The sequence below is a fragment of the Zonotrichia leucophrys genome, chromosome 1, assembly GCF_028769735.1.
Source record: "Zonotrichia leucophrys gambelii isolate GWCS_2022_RI chromosome 1, RI_Zleu_2.0, whole genome shotgun sequence".
Classification (NCBI taxonomy): domain Eukaryota; kingdom Metazoa; phylum Chordata; class Aves; order Passeriformes; family Passerellidae; genus Zonotrichia; species Zonotrichia leucophrys.
Window position 1 is genome coordinate 56,413,376 of NC_088169.1, and position 18,720 is coordinate 56,432,095.

The window sequence follows — 18,720 nt, forward strand, 5'->3', positions numbered from 1 at the left end:
AATTATAACCAAATTATCAGACAGAGAATTTTAATATGTTTATAGAAGAAATCATCAACAGCTGTGATATGGCAGTTCTTCATTAATTGTAATGGTACTTGTAATGTCTATTAGTTTATACTGAATTTTCCCATGTAGCTTACAAGAACATCTGCTGAGGCTGAACAGACTCTTCAGGTGAAACTCCAACTAATTTCATTAACAAAATAATTTTTATCTGGTTTTATCTAGTTTTATCCTGTATCGAAAAATAATCATAAATTAATTCAGCTGCTCTTCACTATGCCTTTTAGAATGCAATCACTGCACTGCTTATAAAGGATGAAAAGAGAATTAATGCAGTAGTTTGCATCATTGACTTGAAATTATAAACAATATTAGGACAGGCAGGGATATGAGCACCAAAAAAATGTATAGGAGTTTCTGAATTGTTTATATATTTCCTAGCTATTATTTCAGGAAAGAGACCCCATTTTCTGAGTACTTCTTATCCCATTTTACTTTGAACATGCATTTCAACCTCAGCATTGACTGTGGATTGTTGTCAATATTTGCAGTCATACAGCTTTATAAGGTTTGTCATACACTATAAGTTTTATAATTTCTCTCTCGGCAACATGAGATAAATCACTGTTTTCTATATTAAAGGTTATGGAGTCTCTGAGTCACACAGAGAGAGATAGCTATGACTGGAGAATTAAACCATCTCCTTCCTTCCATTTCCCAAGACTGATGATTAAACAGCAATGAGAAAAGTATAATTCACACTATGGATAGAAAGACTTAACTCATGGAAATAATACATCTCAGTTATTTTATATACAATTTTTTCTTCTTACAACCACACATTAAATTGACTTGGCATTCATGTGTGCAATCTGTGAAGGACATGCTAATGTTTTTTTTTTCTTCATGAGATTATTTACATTTATATTAATGAAGAATGATATTAATCTATTTAATTTATTTTCAGAAAATTAGAAGTCACATTACATTTTTTAGGTTGAAGTTTGCCTAAACTTTGATTCTCAGTTCTTGAATAATTTTCTAACTGACATACTTTTTATAACCTTGATTATTTTTCTCCTTGCATTCCTTTTGCTGTACTGTGAGAGTTAATAATGCCCTAACTAGTTTACATTCTCCCTATTAAAGAGTCTGAATTTCTATGCAGAAAATGCTGTTCGCTGCAGATAACAAAAACCATTAAAAACATTCTGTTGTATCCAGTCCACCACTGCTTTATGTGCAAGATGAATACTAAAAGCACCATTAACAGCAGAGATGGTTACCAATCACTTATTGACAATTACACAATTAATTAAGTAGCTGCTTCACATTAACATTTCCAATCTGAGTGCGTATTTTCTGTTGTGTATCTAAACCAAACATTTGTTGAACTGGAGGACAGGACCAATCTTAGTTGCTTGCTAACCAGAGATGTGCAGAAAACAAGAAGCAAGCATTATGCAGCACATGGCTTGGCTCTGCCTTCATGACTCACAATCATGCTACGCCGCTGGTACAGCAAAGGAACAGCACGTACTTAGCCAGGCACAAGAGACTTCTGTCTTCTGCCTCGTGCTAATGCTTCCTGCTACTGCTGTGGATAAAATGACACCCAAATTATCTTAAGAGTAAAAGATGTAAGAACAGAAATGAACATATATATTGATCATCTACACTTCTTGCAAGGAAAGACCCAAATACTTTCATATATGTGTTTATTTCTGTTTCTGGAGACTCTACAAAATGTACTGCCTATCTAACTAAGCCTTTCATCTACAGTGTTTCTGCTAGAAAACATGGGTAGCAATGGCATCCTAAAAGTTTTCAAAGGAGGAATGCCTTATAGAAAATCTTTTGCCTGTAGGATGAGCACCATATGCTTCCCTTAAATTTCCTTTTTCTCCTTTAAATTGACTTTGCAAACAGGTAACAGAAATGAACAGTTGTCTCTTTTGTTTATATCCCAGTTTGCAACTTCACTGTTCTGCAGCTTGAGAAAAGCAGTGATTTAGGGCATGGTGTGTGTGCTGAGTATGATGTAACAATACTTAATAGATTGGGATTTACAAAGCACTGTGAAGTGCAATGGATGTATTTTAACTGGGGTTTGTGGGGTTTTTTTTAATAGAAAGGCTCTTTAATATTGATCAAAAAGAACATAAAGCTTCATTATAATACACTTTTACACAACCAGCCCTAGAATACCTCTCAACACAAGAATACAACCAGATACATCAATGACGGTCTAATTCTTCACTTTCAGTGCTGACTTGACATCAAGAAAAAGCTCCCTCTCTAATAAACTGAAATGTTTCTCTGCAGCATTTACAAGCTCCTGGAAAAATTGCCTGAAGTCTCAAAGATTTAAAGTTTTATGTCAAATAAACTTTTCAAATAATCCTATTAATTTAGTAAATCAATAAAAAATAAACAATGAAGACTCCTTTACATAACTTTAGATTGAAAGCTACTCTTTATGCTCTTTATGCTTCTTTAAGCTAATACTGTAATGTATTCTTTCTGTCAGACTGTTATGAATATATCTGTCACTAAAAATCTCTACTGGCAAATGGAAAGCTAAAAGAAGGCAATGAATCTAACTATTCATGATGGAGGACTTATCAAGGTAACTACACAGACAGGGAAGGGAGACACCTGATGTATTAAAAATGCTTCTGCTATTGCAACCCAAGGGAGAAGGTCTTTTAATCCAAGAGCAAGTTTTTAAAGTAAATAAAACCATTTATGTTCAGATCAGCGGTCATGTTGCCAATAAACATCACTCATGAAGGCCTACTTGCCTCTAAGTGCACATCTCTCTTCCAGCCCCCTCTCATTTCTTCCTCACGCTTCCACACAATGTATTGCTGTCTCTGCAACATTCCCCTTCTTCATGCCTCTTGCTAAACACATTGTTCTCCTTAAGCTAAATTATATTCCTGGGCACAGGATGATATTAATAGGAAACAGCTTTGATCTCTTTTTTTCACCTCCTTCAGTCAATGAATGACAAATTGTAAAAGCTTTTTTGTTTGACTTTTTTTCTCTTTTTTTTTCTTTTGTCTTTAACTTAGAGGAGGTCGCATGTTTGCCATCTTATCCTTTTCATTTCCTGACATTGCGTCCTGGAAAACATTTCTATGTTGCACACTATCCTTCACAATTCTCTATTCTCATATGGCCTTCAGAAGGTACTCAGCACAGCACTGGTCTCACAAGCACCCTGTGTTCTGTGCACCATGCCATGTGCACAGCCTGGGTGACAGAATGTGTGAAATGGAAATGGGAGATTTTCTTTAATAAACTAGACTTATCAACATATTCTGAGATGTTTAGAGAAGTTTTCAGCTGACCACCATAGGTGTCTCACTTGTAAGGAAGTACAGAGACAAGGAGGCCCAGAAACTTTTGGCTGTGTTGACTCAATTTTCAGTGGCTGATCAAAATTCAATTTATGCTTCTAATATAAAGCTGTAATTAAGAGGAAGTTCTAGCTTTCCCCTTTCCAGGATAGCCTGAGTTTGTGCAAAGAATAACTTAAGCCTCTGCTGTGACTTTGGAGAGGTATACAACCTCTTGCCTTTGATGATCTTTATTGGCTTCTCAGATTGTAATTCCATATGTAAGCGCTGTATAAAGACATAAGACAGATCTCAGTTGACAAAACAAAAACATGAGCAAATAGTTTAGCAGCACTTTTCTTTCTTTTTTTTTTTTTTTTGCTTCAGCTAATTCTCTTTTTACATTGGGCACTGGCACCAGAGTGCGAGCATGTGCCACTAACATCTTTATTATGTCTGTGCACACCCATATCCTGTAAAATACTTAGATTCAGCTCTTGACAGGGACCATAATGAAACTAATTGTGGCACTCTGTTGCGATACAGAGATTTATCCTTGCTCTGAGCAGCCGAGGAACTAATGTGGTATGCAACAGTAGAAACAAAGAAAAGAGGAAAACTGTAGAGAGCTTTACCACAGAACAAATCTGGAACAAGTCCCTGGAATCTAAAAAAGCTACAGCAGAGTTGCTTTGCAGAGAACAATTCTGAATTAGTATTTTGCAAAGGAAAAACCTTATAGGTAAAGGAACTGAAGACAGAAAATACTAACATAAAGGACCAGGCTTATGCCACTTTCAAGTGTTTAGCTTATTCCCTTCAAGCCATTTCAGAGAAGACATGAGAGCATACTCCCTCTGTACAATTTAGTCAAAGCTGAAGTCAATATGTTTCACACCCTCCTGCTAAAACCATGACTTTTATGCCACTTTTATTTCTACCAGCTCATTTATTCTAAAAGCATCTCTAAAATATCAACCTCACAGGATGCATGGATACTGAAGGAATTACAAGCAACTTTCATGAAAGGACTTGAGGTGACTGAGTTCCTTTTTTAATTTTTCACTGTATCAGTGGAAATACATCTGTTAATCATTATTTCTCAGCTGAAACCATCGTTGCCTTCATGACTGCTTCTCTCCCATTTCCCTGGAAAGTTAAACTGCCTTGTTAAATCTCAGGTGATCTGAGCCAAACTCTGTCTTTGCAGCAAACCAGAAAGGAGCAATATTTTCTGAATCAACCAGCTGTTTTAGATGAAAGGCAACCCCTTACACCATCAGCAAACAGTTGCTGGCAGAGTCCAGACTTAAGACAGACATAGGAGCAGTACAGGCAACCTCCCAGGCTGATGACTGAGGTGCAAGGTGGCATTAAATCTTGTGAGGGAAAGATCTGTTCTGGCTCGGCAGATTCTGGGACTTTGGTGTTAACATCTTTTGTACAGTAATAGTCAGAGAGATTGTTGAGAGAGATTGCACATTCTTGAGGTGGTTTATATGATAACAGATGACAAAACAAGGTGTACGGCTGTGGAGAATCAACATCTTGAATCTGCTTTATTTAGGCAATAACCAAATAATTAGCCACTTTTGAAACTTCTTTTATTTTTATGAAATAAAGTGCAATAAAGTAATTCAAAAAATGCTTTAGCCTGAGGCTTAATAGGATCCAAGATGGCATGTTGCTATATTTTAAAACATATCACAATTCATTACAAATCAGTTTTTCACAGGATAGTAATATTTAAAAAATTCCTTTTGACTTGTATTATAAATTTAGTACAAGTCTGGGCTATATACATATGAAGGGGAAAAAAATGAAGCGGCAGTTTATCACTGAGAATAAAAGAAAACCATTGTACCAATTAAAGTATGTCTTCTGTGAAGTCCATGATTTCCATATGCATATTTGCACATTTGCTCAGGGAGGTGATGGAGTCACCATCCCTGGATGTGTTTAAAAAAAGGTTGGATGTGGCACTTGGTGCCATGGTTTAGTTGAGGCTGGGTTGGACTCAATCTTAAAGGTCTCTTCCAACCTTTGGATTCTGTGATTCTGTGATACCCAAGCAAAGCCTTCTTCCTGTAACTGAATTTTTCAAGCCTGTACAATAACAGACAACTTTGCACTTCACTTTGGGCAGGGGAGGAAATTATGAGACATAAACTTTATTGTTTACAGATATGTTTTATATGTAAATAAAGATTCCTCTTTTTCCCCCATAAAAAATTAATAGAGAACTTTAGTTTGTGGGCTACCAGCGACTGCATGGTAACTTCACCAGTAAATATAAAACCTAAGAACTCCTGAATGTGAAAAAAACATCCCCAAACAAACCTAATTCAAAGTGCAGATCCTTAAAAAGTCTTAATTCATCCAGTTTTCTTGGCAGGCTACAGATTTTTAATGGCACTTATTCCATGGGTTCTTTTGGTGACCATCTGAGGAAGGCAACTGGTGGAAATATTCAGCACAATTCACTCATAACCCATAAATAACATGTTATTAAATATCACCAGATTCCAGTTATTAGCCATGTGCATTTGGCTCTATTATGATATTTCCTTGTCAGATCAGATTCTTGATTAAGTATTTCTTTTGATAGAGTCTGCAGTGAAATTATTTTAATATCCAGATGTATTTTAAACTAGAGGAGAAAAAGTGTAAAATACCCTGTAAATGTAATAAAAAGTCCTCTACTTGTGTAGTTGACTTAAATGGAAGAAAAATAAAATGAGAAAATTGGCATGCATGCCCAATCACCTGTCAGCTAAATGCTGCCCTTCTAATCAGTTCAGTGCAGATGGGTCTTGGCATCTTTTTAGGATTCTATTGATTTTGAGGATGCTCGAACAAATGATCAAACATGAAATGCACTGAATAAAATATTAAGGCAAATTTGTAAAAATTTCCATCGTAAGAATATTAGACAAATAATCACAAGCATTTGATATATAACTGGTTTATTTATCCTAACAATTGCTTGCTATAGAGTAGTAGTTAAGTATAACTATTATGCACTGCTTAAATTGAAATTATTGTTATTCTTAAAGATCAGCAACTCAGGAAGAAATTGCACTGCTTTATATTTATTATTCTTAGTTAACTTCCAACTTTCTGTAGTTTCAAAAGTACATTTACCTACCTGCTGATAAAGGCCAGCTTTTACAAATTTTTGTTTAACTGCTTCCTACTAATTTTTCCTTTCCTTTGTTTGCGTTTGCCCACTTTCAAAGAGTCTGTACTAATATAATCACTCTTATTTGACAATTTTTAAAGCAAAATAACTAAAAAGACACCCATCTCATAGATTTTTCTGACCATTAGAGAGAAAGTGCAGTGTTCAGAAGACAATTTAGATAATGTCCATTACATCCTCTTACAGTGTCATGCTTTACTGAGCATGTAATAATTTCTTCTAATTTGTATAAGAACATAGCTGAGAAAGGTGCCATTCAAAAGTCAAGTCCAGCCAAAATCTTCAGAAACACTGATTATCTGAAAAGCAAACTTAGATCTCTTTTATTCAGTTTGTGTTTTCTGTTTACATCCTTCAGTACTCCTTTGCTATTTTGAACAAAGTTGGCAAATTTTAATCATCCATTATTTTGATGGCATGACATTTAGTGTCTTTCCAGATCACCCATAAAGGCTTTAAATGTTAAATATACTAGGGGTGATTAATGACTCTTCTTCTGTACAGTGGTGCCTATCTGAAAGCATTACCCTTCAGCACAGGCTTCATTTATAGTTCACAGCTAGTTCTCTATTTCCATGAAATTCTAAGTTAACATTTTCTTTTTATGCATGAAACTCTGAGTTAATGTTTTCAGCAACAGAGGTTGTCCTTATCTACTGCTTTCTCTTTTCATGAATGTTTAAAATGTTCTTTATTCTTGTAATTAATACATTGAGTGAATTTATTTGTGGCTGGATGTTGTTCACACACCCCAGTCATCACTTGAAATAACTTCAAAGACTTAAATTATTGGAATGTATCGAGATTTTGTTTATTGTAACAAGCATTGTTAATAAAGTCAGGCTGCCTTTTAGTTAGAAATTTATTGTAATATTGAAGGGCATTTTAATTCTCTAGCAGAATCTAGCTCTCAACATTTCTATGGGAGAAATAAAAATCTAAATCAATCACAATGTTCTGAATACCATGATGAATACTAAGTCCAATGTCAGTTGAAATCTAGTCTAGACCATTCAGAGTTTATTTACCCTAAAAACTGCTTATTTGCATATAAAGTTGTAGTTAATTGTAATTATATGCACTGTTTAACTTTTAATTTCTTTAAAGATCAGAAACTCATGAGGAAATTACACTGATTTGTTAATTACATGCTTTATGTGATTTATTAATTATGTGCCTTTTGCAACAGTTGAGTCAGGGGATAGATTTCCACTCCTGTCATGGAAAAAGTCTGACATATATTGGCAGACATTTTTCGTGTTTTACCCTTAATTCTGAATTGTCCCATTTGGAGTTATAAAAGAATATGGGAGTTGTAACTTTCCAGATGTAAACCATGTGTCTTTTTTCACTGGCATGTCCTTGACAGTGTGTTTGTTATCCATTCAAGTCCTGATATTTATCTTTTGGGGAGAGTTAAGTACAATCTGAGCATTTGTGTTAATTCTTCTTAGTATAAATTATGATCCTGCCATGGGAGGTATTCCATAGTAGCCACGACTGCAAGGCACATCATCTCAAAACCAAATTAAGCTCTTTAATTGAGGACAGATAAGAGAAATATTGGGTTTTAGAGATATAAACTCCAGGATGGGCCCCAATCTACCAAATAACTGCAAGTTCTCATAAATTACAAAATCTTCCTAATTTATGTACTTCTGTGGATCTTATGTAAACCTTTCCCTTCGTCTGTGTTCTCACACGCAATGAGCCATACAACCAAAACTGTATTGCTGATCTATCCAAGTGTAGCTTATGGAAAACCATTAAGTTTTTATTCATAAATAAAGGGTTGCATGATCTCCTTTTATTGTGGAGTTTTGACATACTTAAATTTCACATGCTAAAGAAAAAAATGTAACCATTCTTTCTCAATTAATTTGCAAGTGCACAGGTTCCAGCTCCTCAGATATTTTACAGTTTTTCGCAGTGATAAACCTAAAGTCAATAATTTTGGACACATGCTTGAATTTTACCATGAATGTTTGGTAAATGTTTCACACAAAAATAAAACACATTGATATTTGCTATTGTTTGAGTTCTAAGGATGTTATAAAATGATGAATGTCAAGGTTATTATCTCTGCTAGAATACCTGTAAATATTTATACGTTTAGAGTAAACACGTTATAGCTTATAGATTAACTTTTACTGAAGTTCTAAAATCACTGAATAAGAAAATGAATTTTTCCTCTAAAATACTGCTTAAAGAAACTCATGCAAACCAGGCAAAGCCTAATTGCTAAACAAAATCTTGGCTTTCTGTGAAAAATAACTGGAAGCATACTGTTATTATAGTACAATATTTTTCCTGGCATTACATTTAAAATAATATTACTTTTGATATAAGAAGCTGAAATTTCCAATAATATATTGTCAACAAAAACTTATTTGATAAATTTCAAGCCAACAGAACCTTAGGGCAACAAGGTGGTTGTCGTTACGGTGTTATTTCAGGAGTCAGGTATTGAAGTGACAGAACCAAAAGGATAAATCCCTGTTTATGTCTCCACCCCAAAATAAACTTTGCCAGTCTCCAAGGATGACATGCAAGAAGTTGCATTGCAGCCCTTCCCTGAACTTTATTGCATTTAGTCCTTGAATACCCTTCTGACCCTTTTTTATTCAACTGCAGAAATATCCATATTACGAGAGAGAAAAGGCAAGTACTTATTATGCACCTTAAACTCAGCTTGGAAGTGTAAGTACAGCACTGTGCCAGAAAATAATTCTGGTCTTGTGCTTGAATTTGATAAAGCTATTGGCAAAAGTTCCCTTCAGGATAAGAAGTACAGATACTGCACATCTTTGGAAGCACTGTCAGTTTATCTGAGCTGAGTGTTGAGACATTCTTATCAAAGCCCTTTTGGGATTCAGGTAAAAATAAAAAGGGTATCCTTGTACCTCAACTCCATAAAGGACTCAGCTGGCTGGATACATGAAGAGCGTCCCTACCAGCTTACAGCATAGCTGAGGTATCCATCTACTACAGAATAATGCTCTAATTAGGGCATTTGCTCTGAATTTTAGGAATTATTGGACCGAAGGAGATTTCCTCCTAGAACATTGCCTTCCAAGAATTCTATTCTTGCCACAAAAAAAAACACAGAGCCCCAAAACCCCAAAACCTTTTATGCGTCAGAATGCTCTGTTCACTTGAAATTACATTACACTTCGGCCAGGACTGAAAATGTGTGGATACAGAGTAAGTTAACCTGTATATCCTAGTGGATATACAGTGATTTGAAAAAACCCCTTCCTGTATTATATTCTATTACTTTATTTCAATGAAAATGCAATCCTGTAGGAAAAAAAAAAAAACAAACAAACATATGAAATTAGAGAACACAGGTCATCCCAATGCTCTTCTATTTCAAATTGTTTTCTGGGACTATGAACAAAAACTTATGAAAACAACAGCTTGATCTTGAATATAGTTCATATTTTTGAGGTGAATGCAAATACATACTTTCCTGCATTCCAGTCTGGGAAAGTGTAAGGAAATACACTGTTCTAGTATTTAATATTTGAATGTTCCATAGGCCATTGAATAGATTATGTACAAAAAATGCTCAAATAAACTCTGTTCAACAAGTTTTAAAAAGTGTTTTCAATCTGGAGAAAAAAGATTTATCTTACAAAAATACCAAAAAACTTCAAGAAAAACAGTTAAGAAAGCTCCAGAAGTGCATCAATAACACTGCTAATTCAGCTCTTTAAATTTCAAGGTCACCCTTGCATTCTTATTATCTTTTGGTCTGGTTTAACTTCTGATAAAAATAGAGCTGCTTTAGGGTTATTTTAGTCAGTGTTACCAATTACGTACCTTCCAATTCTTCCCTTTTTATGGAACTTGTTAGATTATAGCAGTACATCTCCAGGTGTGCCTCATATAAAATTCCTGACAAGAGGAATTTAGGTGTTCCACAGGAAATGCCATTTTGATTTTACATTTTCACCAAGGGGAAATTCCACAAAAAGTAGGTAAAAACTACTGCAGTAGTCCAAAGGCATGGAAGAACCCAACAGGTCCAGGATGTGTATTCTTCAGGGAAATCTTTTAGACATCTTTGAAGCATGCATGTTTATTAGTTTCAAACATCTTGGGGTTTTGCCCAAAGACAAGAATGAAGTAAGGACTGTGATTTTCTCTGTCTCATAATCAGACTCAAATTAAAAATTACAAGTGTGCTAGAAAAATATCAAGCAAAATTGATTACACTTTTTTTTGAGCCAAGGAAAAATAAAGTTTTTTACTTTTATCTCTGTCTTCTGTTAAATCTTTCATAGAGAACAAGTACTAATAATCTGAACTTTATAACCTCTCAGTGATGAGCATGTAGTATGTGAATAGGAAATTACCCAGCTCTAAGAACTCCCAAGTGTGAAACTGTTTACTTCTCTTCTAGCAAAGATGCTTCAGAGAAAAGAAGCCTGATCTCAGTAATGTCTGTTTAGGGTTGTAAAACAATATGGCTTGATAGCTACAAATGCGTTGTGCTTTAATTTAAGAAAATATTTTTTTCTTATTCACACAAATTGGGACTTAGCTGACAGATAACATGCAATGATATGAAAGTGCATCTGAATAGACATTATTGAAAAGTTGGAATTAAACCCATCTTACAATAACCAATGATTTTAATGAAGTTTTTTAATATGATCAAGAGAAGTCTAAAAATGACTTGAGAAATGTTCTCATCATATACAAAGAACACAAAATTCCAAAGACTGATTCTATAATTAAGCACCTCAAAAGAAAAATAGAAAGGCTGACTGTAAAATGAGCTATTGAACTAAAGCACACAAGAGACCTTTGAAAAGAACTTAGTAAGTTTCTAAACACAGCCTGCACTGAGAAGTAATGGAAACATATGCTAACAGAGATGATTGAATATTAAAAGATTAATCTTCTGACTTTTTCTCTAGGGTTTAGGCACCTTAGATCTAATCTTTAATAAATATTCTTTGTGTATTGAGTTTCATAAATCTCCACCAATTTAACCAATACTTGTCTTCAAAGGAGATTTCAGGTTTTATAACCATCATTGCTCAAGGGTTACCTTTGTTGCATTAACGAAAGGAGAGCCAGAAACTGATGCAAGTGCAATTGGATAACTCAGACCAGCTTAGTGCTTGCTCCACCTACACATGATCTTCACAAGAAATAGCGACTTGAAAGGCTCCAAGGCAGTGGTGGATCAGGGGTTGGTACTCAGTCTCTGTCTCCATCCTCTTTTGATTTGACAGTGAATGTTTATTCTCAAATATGCCCAGAAATATTTCCCAGTGTCAGGGGAAGTGCTCCTGATACAATAGATTTGGCAGAAAATCATAAAACCCTCATGGTACAGCAGTAAATAAACACATTGCACCTCCAGTACACATTTCCTACACTCTGGGCAGCCCATTCCACTGATAGCAGTTGGATGCCAGGGACAGCAAGAGATGCCCAGAGCCTGGAGAGGGATCACAGGTCAGCAGGAGAACACCTGGAGAGCTTCACAAAGAAATTCCAGCCACTCCAGCCAGTGAGTCGGTTTCATTGGGAGCCCAACATAAATGTCTCTAAGCAGGCACATGCAGTGTGGGAAATTAAAGAGGACTTACAGAATATGCACAGCAGGCTCACTCACTACCCTGGCCTTTGTGAGAGCAAATCTTGGCATCTTCAGGGACCTGCTCTGCTTATTAGAGAACCATGGGATAAAGTCCTGGAGGGACGAGTGGCACCAGAAAGCTGGTTAAAATTCAGGGATCACCTCCTCCAAGCTCAGCAGTGATGCATTCCAGTGAAGATAAAGTCAGGCAAAGACACCAAGAGGGCTGTGTGAATCAGCAAGGAGCTCCTGGAAAAACTCCAACACAAAAGGGAAGGAGTGGCAGGTAGCCTTGGAGGAAAACAGACTTTTACAAGAGCATGTAATGATAGGACAAGGAGGAAAGGCTTTAAACTGAGAGTGGGTTTAGATGAGATATTAGGAAGAAATTCTTTACTCTGAGGGCAGAGAGGCACAGGTTGCCCAGAGAAGTGTGGATGCCCCATCCCTGGAAGTGTTCAAGGCCAGGTTGGATGGAGCTCCAAGCAACCTGGTCTCATTGAAGGTGTCCCTGCCTGTAGCAAAGGGATTGGAAAAATATGATCTTTAGGGTTCATTCCAAACCAAACCATTCTATGATTCAATGATCTTTGGAAGAATCCCAAGTACTGGGTTAAAGCATACTTTAGTACATTTGAGTGCTTAAGGTCATTTAGTGTCAAACAAGTAGGGAATTTATTTAAGAAATATCTTGTCAAAAAGTTTCCCTTTGATGAAGCACATAGAAAAGAAAAAAGCACCAACTTTCTGATAGTACAGACATGAGTAGAAACCCAGAAAACTCCAGTCCAATTTTTGTCCCTGGAGACTCATTTGAACTCAGAGAAAGTTTATTCCCTCACAGTCCGATTGCACATGCTAACTACTAAGTTTTAAAAAACCCTTTCTATTTCTTCCTGGTTCAATGTTTATATTTAATTATATAAAGAAAGCTGAGGAGCTTTCCTGGAAGAAATGAGCAGATTTCTATTTTGAATAGTGTATGCTCAAAGGTTTCAGATCCTTTCTCTAGATTAGTGAGAATAAGAACCTGAAATCAGATTGTATCTTTCCATGGCAAGTGCCTTGCCACCTGGCCCAGCCAGCCACATCCAATTAATGTACACTGGTGGATCATTTTTTCACAGACATTTTCCAGACACATACCATTTGTGTAGTGATATGGAATAAATCCTGGCTTGCTGCTTTTTCTTCTCCCACAAAATTGTAGGTTTGCTGTTAGGCCAGGATGTATTGTGGTAGCCATGACCTCTTGCGACACTTCCCTAGTGGTAAATTATTTACCATCAGTGAGGTTTATCCCATGTTAACCTTCAAGGTATATAGACAAATTAAGTAGATTTTCCCTAACTTAGCAGTGAGGATGGTCCTGAAGACGAAGAGTTCAGAAGCTGTTTTTGTTTGGTTTTTATAGTGATTCTGTTGCCTGTCTGAACACAGACAACTCTGTAATTACATCCTTCATGAATTCACACAAAAAGTATGCTGTAATAGTACATGCCTGTCTTTACCACTCAAGCAAGCAAACCACTTTTGCAGAGTACAAAAGGAAGTTAATTTCCTGAAACCTATCTAAAATAACCTCAAAACAGCAGTAGTATTTGCATTGGAAAAAAAATTATCAGATGTGAATTTCTGCATTGTGAAGCTCTAATCATTCTCATCTGGGGCTCTGTCTCTTGCTACTTCATTATGACAAAGCAGCCCAAAATTAGAGAAAATTTGGCTGTGTTCATAAGCTTTTATTTCACAGCTTTCAGGGTCTAGCACAGAGTTCTCTTCCAGGGACAAACAACAGGACAGGGTTTATCTGACAGACTTAAGGTTAATTTAATTCATGATAGGTCATAGCTGGCTGGGGTATTTACAACTCAGAAAAGCATGAAAGGATTTCAAAGTCTCATTAGTTCATACTGTTCTTTCCATGCTGCTTTGTAACTCAACATAGCTGGAACAGATGACCAAGGTTGTCTTCTTAATATTCTGGGTGGTGGAAACAAAAACAAAAGCAATGTCTGGGCAAAGCAGCAGCTTTGGTTTTCCTCATCTGACTGAAATGCCACACATCTATTAGCTATATTCAGATATTAAAAATCTGCTCATGAGGATGTCTTGAAAGGCCTATTAGTTTGGGTGGTTGACTCAGCTGAGTGATTCACATCCTTGTAATTATCTTTTGAAGACAAAACTAAGAAAGCTGAACTGCAGTCTCCTGAATGAATTGAAGACCAATATTAAAGGAGGGCTTATTTAAAATAGTGCTTCTTTTGGAACTGAAGAGAATGAGTGAGATTTATTGCAGCTAATATTAAGCATCTACAGTGCAAAAGATATGAAGGTTACTTCTGAAAAGGATTCCCAGTCAAAATTTCTGTTCTATTCCTGAAGTACTGCAATTCACTTTTCTCTTTAAATGGGACATACTTCCTGAATTTATGAATGGGCCGTAGGTCTTGAGAATTTTATAGTGAATTTCCCTCCTCACTCTCCTACTTTTCTTCATACATGCCTGAATAACTCTAACAGTTCCTCCCTGTATTAGCTTTAAGATTTAAGATTTTTAGCTTTAAGATTTTCTCAACATGACCTGGCACTCTGCACCTGCAGCCCAGAAATCCAACCTGCCTGAGCATTCTGCTCAGCTCTGGGGCTCTCCAGCCAGCAAGAACATGGTCCTGTTGAAGTGAGCCTGGAGGAGGGCCATGAGGACAATTCTCCAGAGAGATGAAGGAGATCTTCTTACAAAGACCAACTGAGAGAGCTGGAGCTGTTCAGCCTGGGGAAGAGAAGGCTCCATGGAGACCTTCAGCACCTTCCAGTGCCTGAAAGGGGCTGCTACAAGAGAGATGGAAAAGGACTTTCTACAATTGCATATAGTGATAGAAAAAGGGAGAATGGCTTTAATGTGAAAGAATAGATTTAGATCAGATATTAAGACAGGATTTCTTACTGTGAGGACGGTGAAAAACTGGCACAGGATGCCCAGAGAATCTGTGGATTCTCCATCCCTGGAAGTGTTCAAGGACTGCTTGGATTGTGCTTTGAACAGCCTGGTCTGGTGGAAGGGGTCCCTGCCCATGCCAGGGAGCTTGGAATTAGATTATCTATAAGGTACCTTCAATCCATAGCATTCTGCCATTCTATAATTTTATAAATTATACTTAACCTTTTGCAAATAAGACCATGAGTTACTATAACAAAAAAAAAATATTTGGTCACTGTCCATAAAAAGTTGCCACTATGATGGAAAAATTTTATAACATAATTTTTTTTTAAAAAAGGAAAAAATATTTTATTTAGATTTTTCCCAACCTAGATAAAGATGCTTCAATGCAAACAAGATAAAAATAAACAAGATGAAAAAACAAGATAAAAAGTTACTATTCACTCACTAAGGAAGTGAAGTTTGACACTGAAAGAAGAAACAAAATAGGATTTAACTCAATAAACCGAGGAAACCTGGATATGTTCCTAAGAGCATGCTTATAAGTCCTTAGCAGACTTTTTCACATCTGGATATTGTTTCATGTCACCCAATGGTCCTGTATGGCTGTACAGAAAAGGGCAGAGATACACTTATGCTCAACCCACTTACCTACAGCTAAACATCTGCTGTAGGATGAGATTAACTCCAGTCTGTGTCAATGCTTTTAATGTTGAATAAAAGTCTGGGCACCAATCCTAAGTGACATCAAGCAGTCCACATCAATACTTCTTAGGGTTTACTCCTTACATAGCAGAGCTGTGCAGGAGAGATAGAGGTTCAAGGCAAAGACAGAAAGGGATTTAAAATTTTTAGGGCTGATCAGTACTCAATCTTCCTCCTTAAACTTCTTTAATTCAGCTGTAGGGAAAAAATGTTCTATAGGTGCCTGTTTCTCTCCATTGACTGCTATAAAAGAAATGAGGGACACAGATATCGAGAAACAGTTTTTTTCAATGTATGTGTTTAGTGGAATGAGGACAGATTAATTTCTTTTTCACAGTGCTACCACTTGTGTTATCAGCTCATGGAGGCACCAGAAATATCTCTACTGAGTGCAGTATTCTGTGAAGTAGGAGATAGTCTCATTGTTTTCTTTTTAAGATACAAGAATAGGCCGGAGAGTACAGATTCAATTGCCAATGCACCGTCTTTCAACTGTGAGGGAGTCTGACTTTTATATAATCACCTCTTGAGTAATTCTAGGTCTAAAGAAATTAGCTGCTAATGAAACACTAACATTACTTCAAAAGAAGTCACAACAGATGATTAAGTAGGTGTATGTCTTCACAAATGAGCAGAAATTGTCTCAGGGCTCTTTTAGAAAGGATTAATGTGAATTAAAAGTGTACTGATAGTACATTTAAAAGGCTGGGAATGCATAAATTGTTTATAACAGATTAATCTTTCTTTTCATAGTAATTTAATACTGAATTCATTAGTACTGTGGAATAAAAACTGCTAAAAATTTTGTAAAGCACAATTCAAACAGCAGTATTTTAACACAATTGCATAGGAAAGAAACTTTAATCTCTGGCTATATGTTTCTTTTTCTACTAGTTAGAGTTACAAACTGGGAATTCAGCAAAACTGTAAATGTTTGTTGTTCAGCTGCCAATATATTTCCTCAGGAATTTGTTGGCAAGGTATGTCCTGCATCAGAATACTGTGAATCACAGAAATTGGGTGTTGTTCAGCTGCAGAAATGATATAACTGCCTTCTCTTGGATAAGTCTTGACTGCACCACTGCACACTCCTCACAGTGCAGCGTATATAGAGCTGAGTTCAGTTCTTTCCTGTTCTTGTAGTTTAACTCTGGTAGGCAGCTCAGTTCTACACACCACACTCACCTTCTGCCAGTGTCTTGGAGAGGATAATCAAAAGGGTAAAACTGCATGAGTTGAAATAAAGGTGCTTTAATAGGTAAGGCAATATCCAGTACATCCTCATTAACCCCCACCACCCTTCACACTCAGCTTGGGTCATTACTGCACTTGTCCTGCTTCCTGTGATGCTCATCCTCTACTTGTTCAGGTGGTTCTTCCTGTAGTGCTTCCTGTAAAATGCATCTCTAATCACGGCTTACAACAATTTAAAGGTATATCCACTACAGTCAGCAATCCTGATCCCTTTGTGTCAGCAGTGAACTCTTCCCCTCGCTCCTGATCCAGCATGGCCTCATCTGTAGAGCACCACCTCTCAGGGGTGTACCTGCTCCAGTGTGGCCTTATCCAAGGACCACAGCATCTTCAGTACCTGTGAAGCTGTGCAGTGAATTAGTCCATGGCCACTGAGAGACACTTCAGGGTGTACCTGCTGTGGCATGGACTTATCTAGATCAACAGATACATTGAGATGTACCTTCTCCAACCTTCTCCAACTGTGGCTGTGTCACCATTTCCTCCAGCTCTTCACTGGATCTCATGATTGCACCTTGGACTTGGTTCATCACTTACCATGTTGGGGGCTGTCTCTGGACCCTCTAACCAGCCCTGGGCTCTGCCCACCATGCTCAGAGCCCACATGACAGTCTCAACTTGCCATGGAGCCCCACTCCTGCAGATGCCTCTCAAATTCACAGGGACAAGGGAAGAGTGTGTAAGTAAGGTTATTCAGTAATTCAATGGTTTTTGCTGTTGTAAAATTTTTATCCAGTGTTGCATAAAAATGCAAGTTTCTGAAGTAACTGAAGTAATTCTGATCAGGACTCAGTTTTACACTTCCTCTACTAGAGTATATTTAACCCCTATATAAAATACAATTTGGTAGGGGTTAAATAAACTCTGCCAGAGTCTGCAGTCAGTACCCAGTGGGACCAGACAGTGAATCAGGGACTCATGGAGAGGATAAGGAGAAACCAGAATCCAGGCAGGAATGCTGGGGCAGGGCAGACAGAGGGTCTGTGCTGGTGTTTAAGGAATCTGTGTGCTGGTGAACCTGGGGAGTGTGGTCTGTACTTGTGACCTTCTGCCTCTAGCAGCCTGAGAGCTTGGTTCCCTCTTTGTCTCTTCCCATAAGTACCCCTGTGATTCTTCCAGAAGTTCCTGTATCATTAGCACCTGTGGCAGTGGTCTGTGAGCGTATCTCCATGCTTAATTCGCCTCCCTTCAGAAGTCCTTCTTCTACATCTATTATAAAGTCATCCATAAAACCTAATAAAAATTTATCAAGAATTTTTCATACCAAAAAAAAAAATTAATTCTAACACCTTCGTGTCAACCTTTCTGATCAAGCAGTCTTCCCTTACATTAGTCCAATATCAGAATAATCTCTACTTTGGTAGCTGCAAAAAAATCTACCACATTTTAAGTCCTCTCAGAAAGAGTTTAATAAAGAGCAATGAATAACATCAATCACACTTGTCACATTTATCCAACAGTACAATGAAGGTCTCAGTTTCAGAGCACTTAAACTGCTTTCTAAAATAAAAGAAATGCAAACTATTAAATGGCAGTGTCAAAAGAACCCTTTAAAATAGTGCAGTGGGGAGAGAGAGAAAATTCTAGCAAGAAATGCAAGTGTTTTGATTCAAACCTCAAGAATCAAAATGACTGTATTAAAACTGAATGTTTGAGTAAATAATCG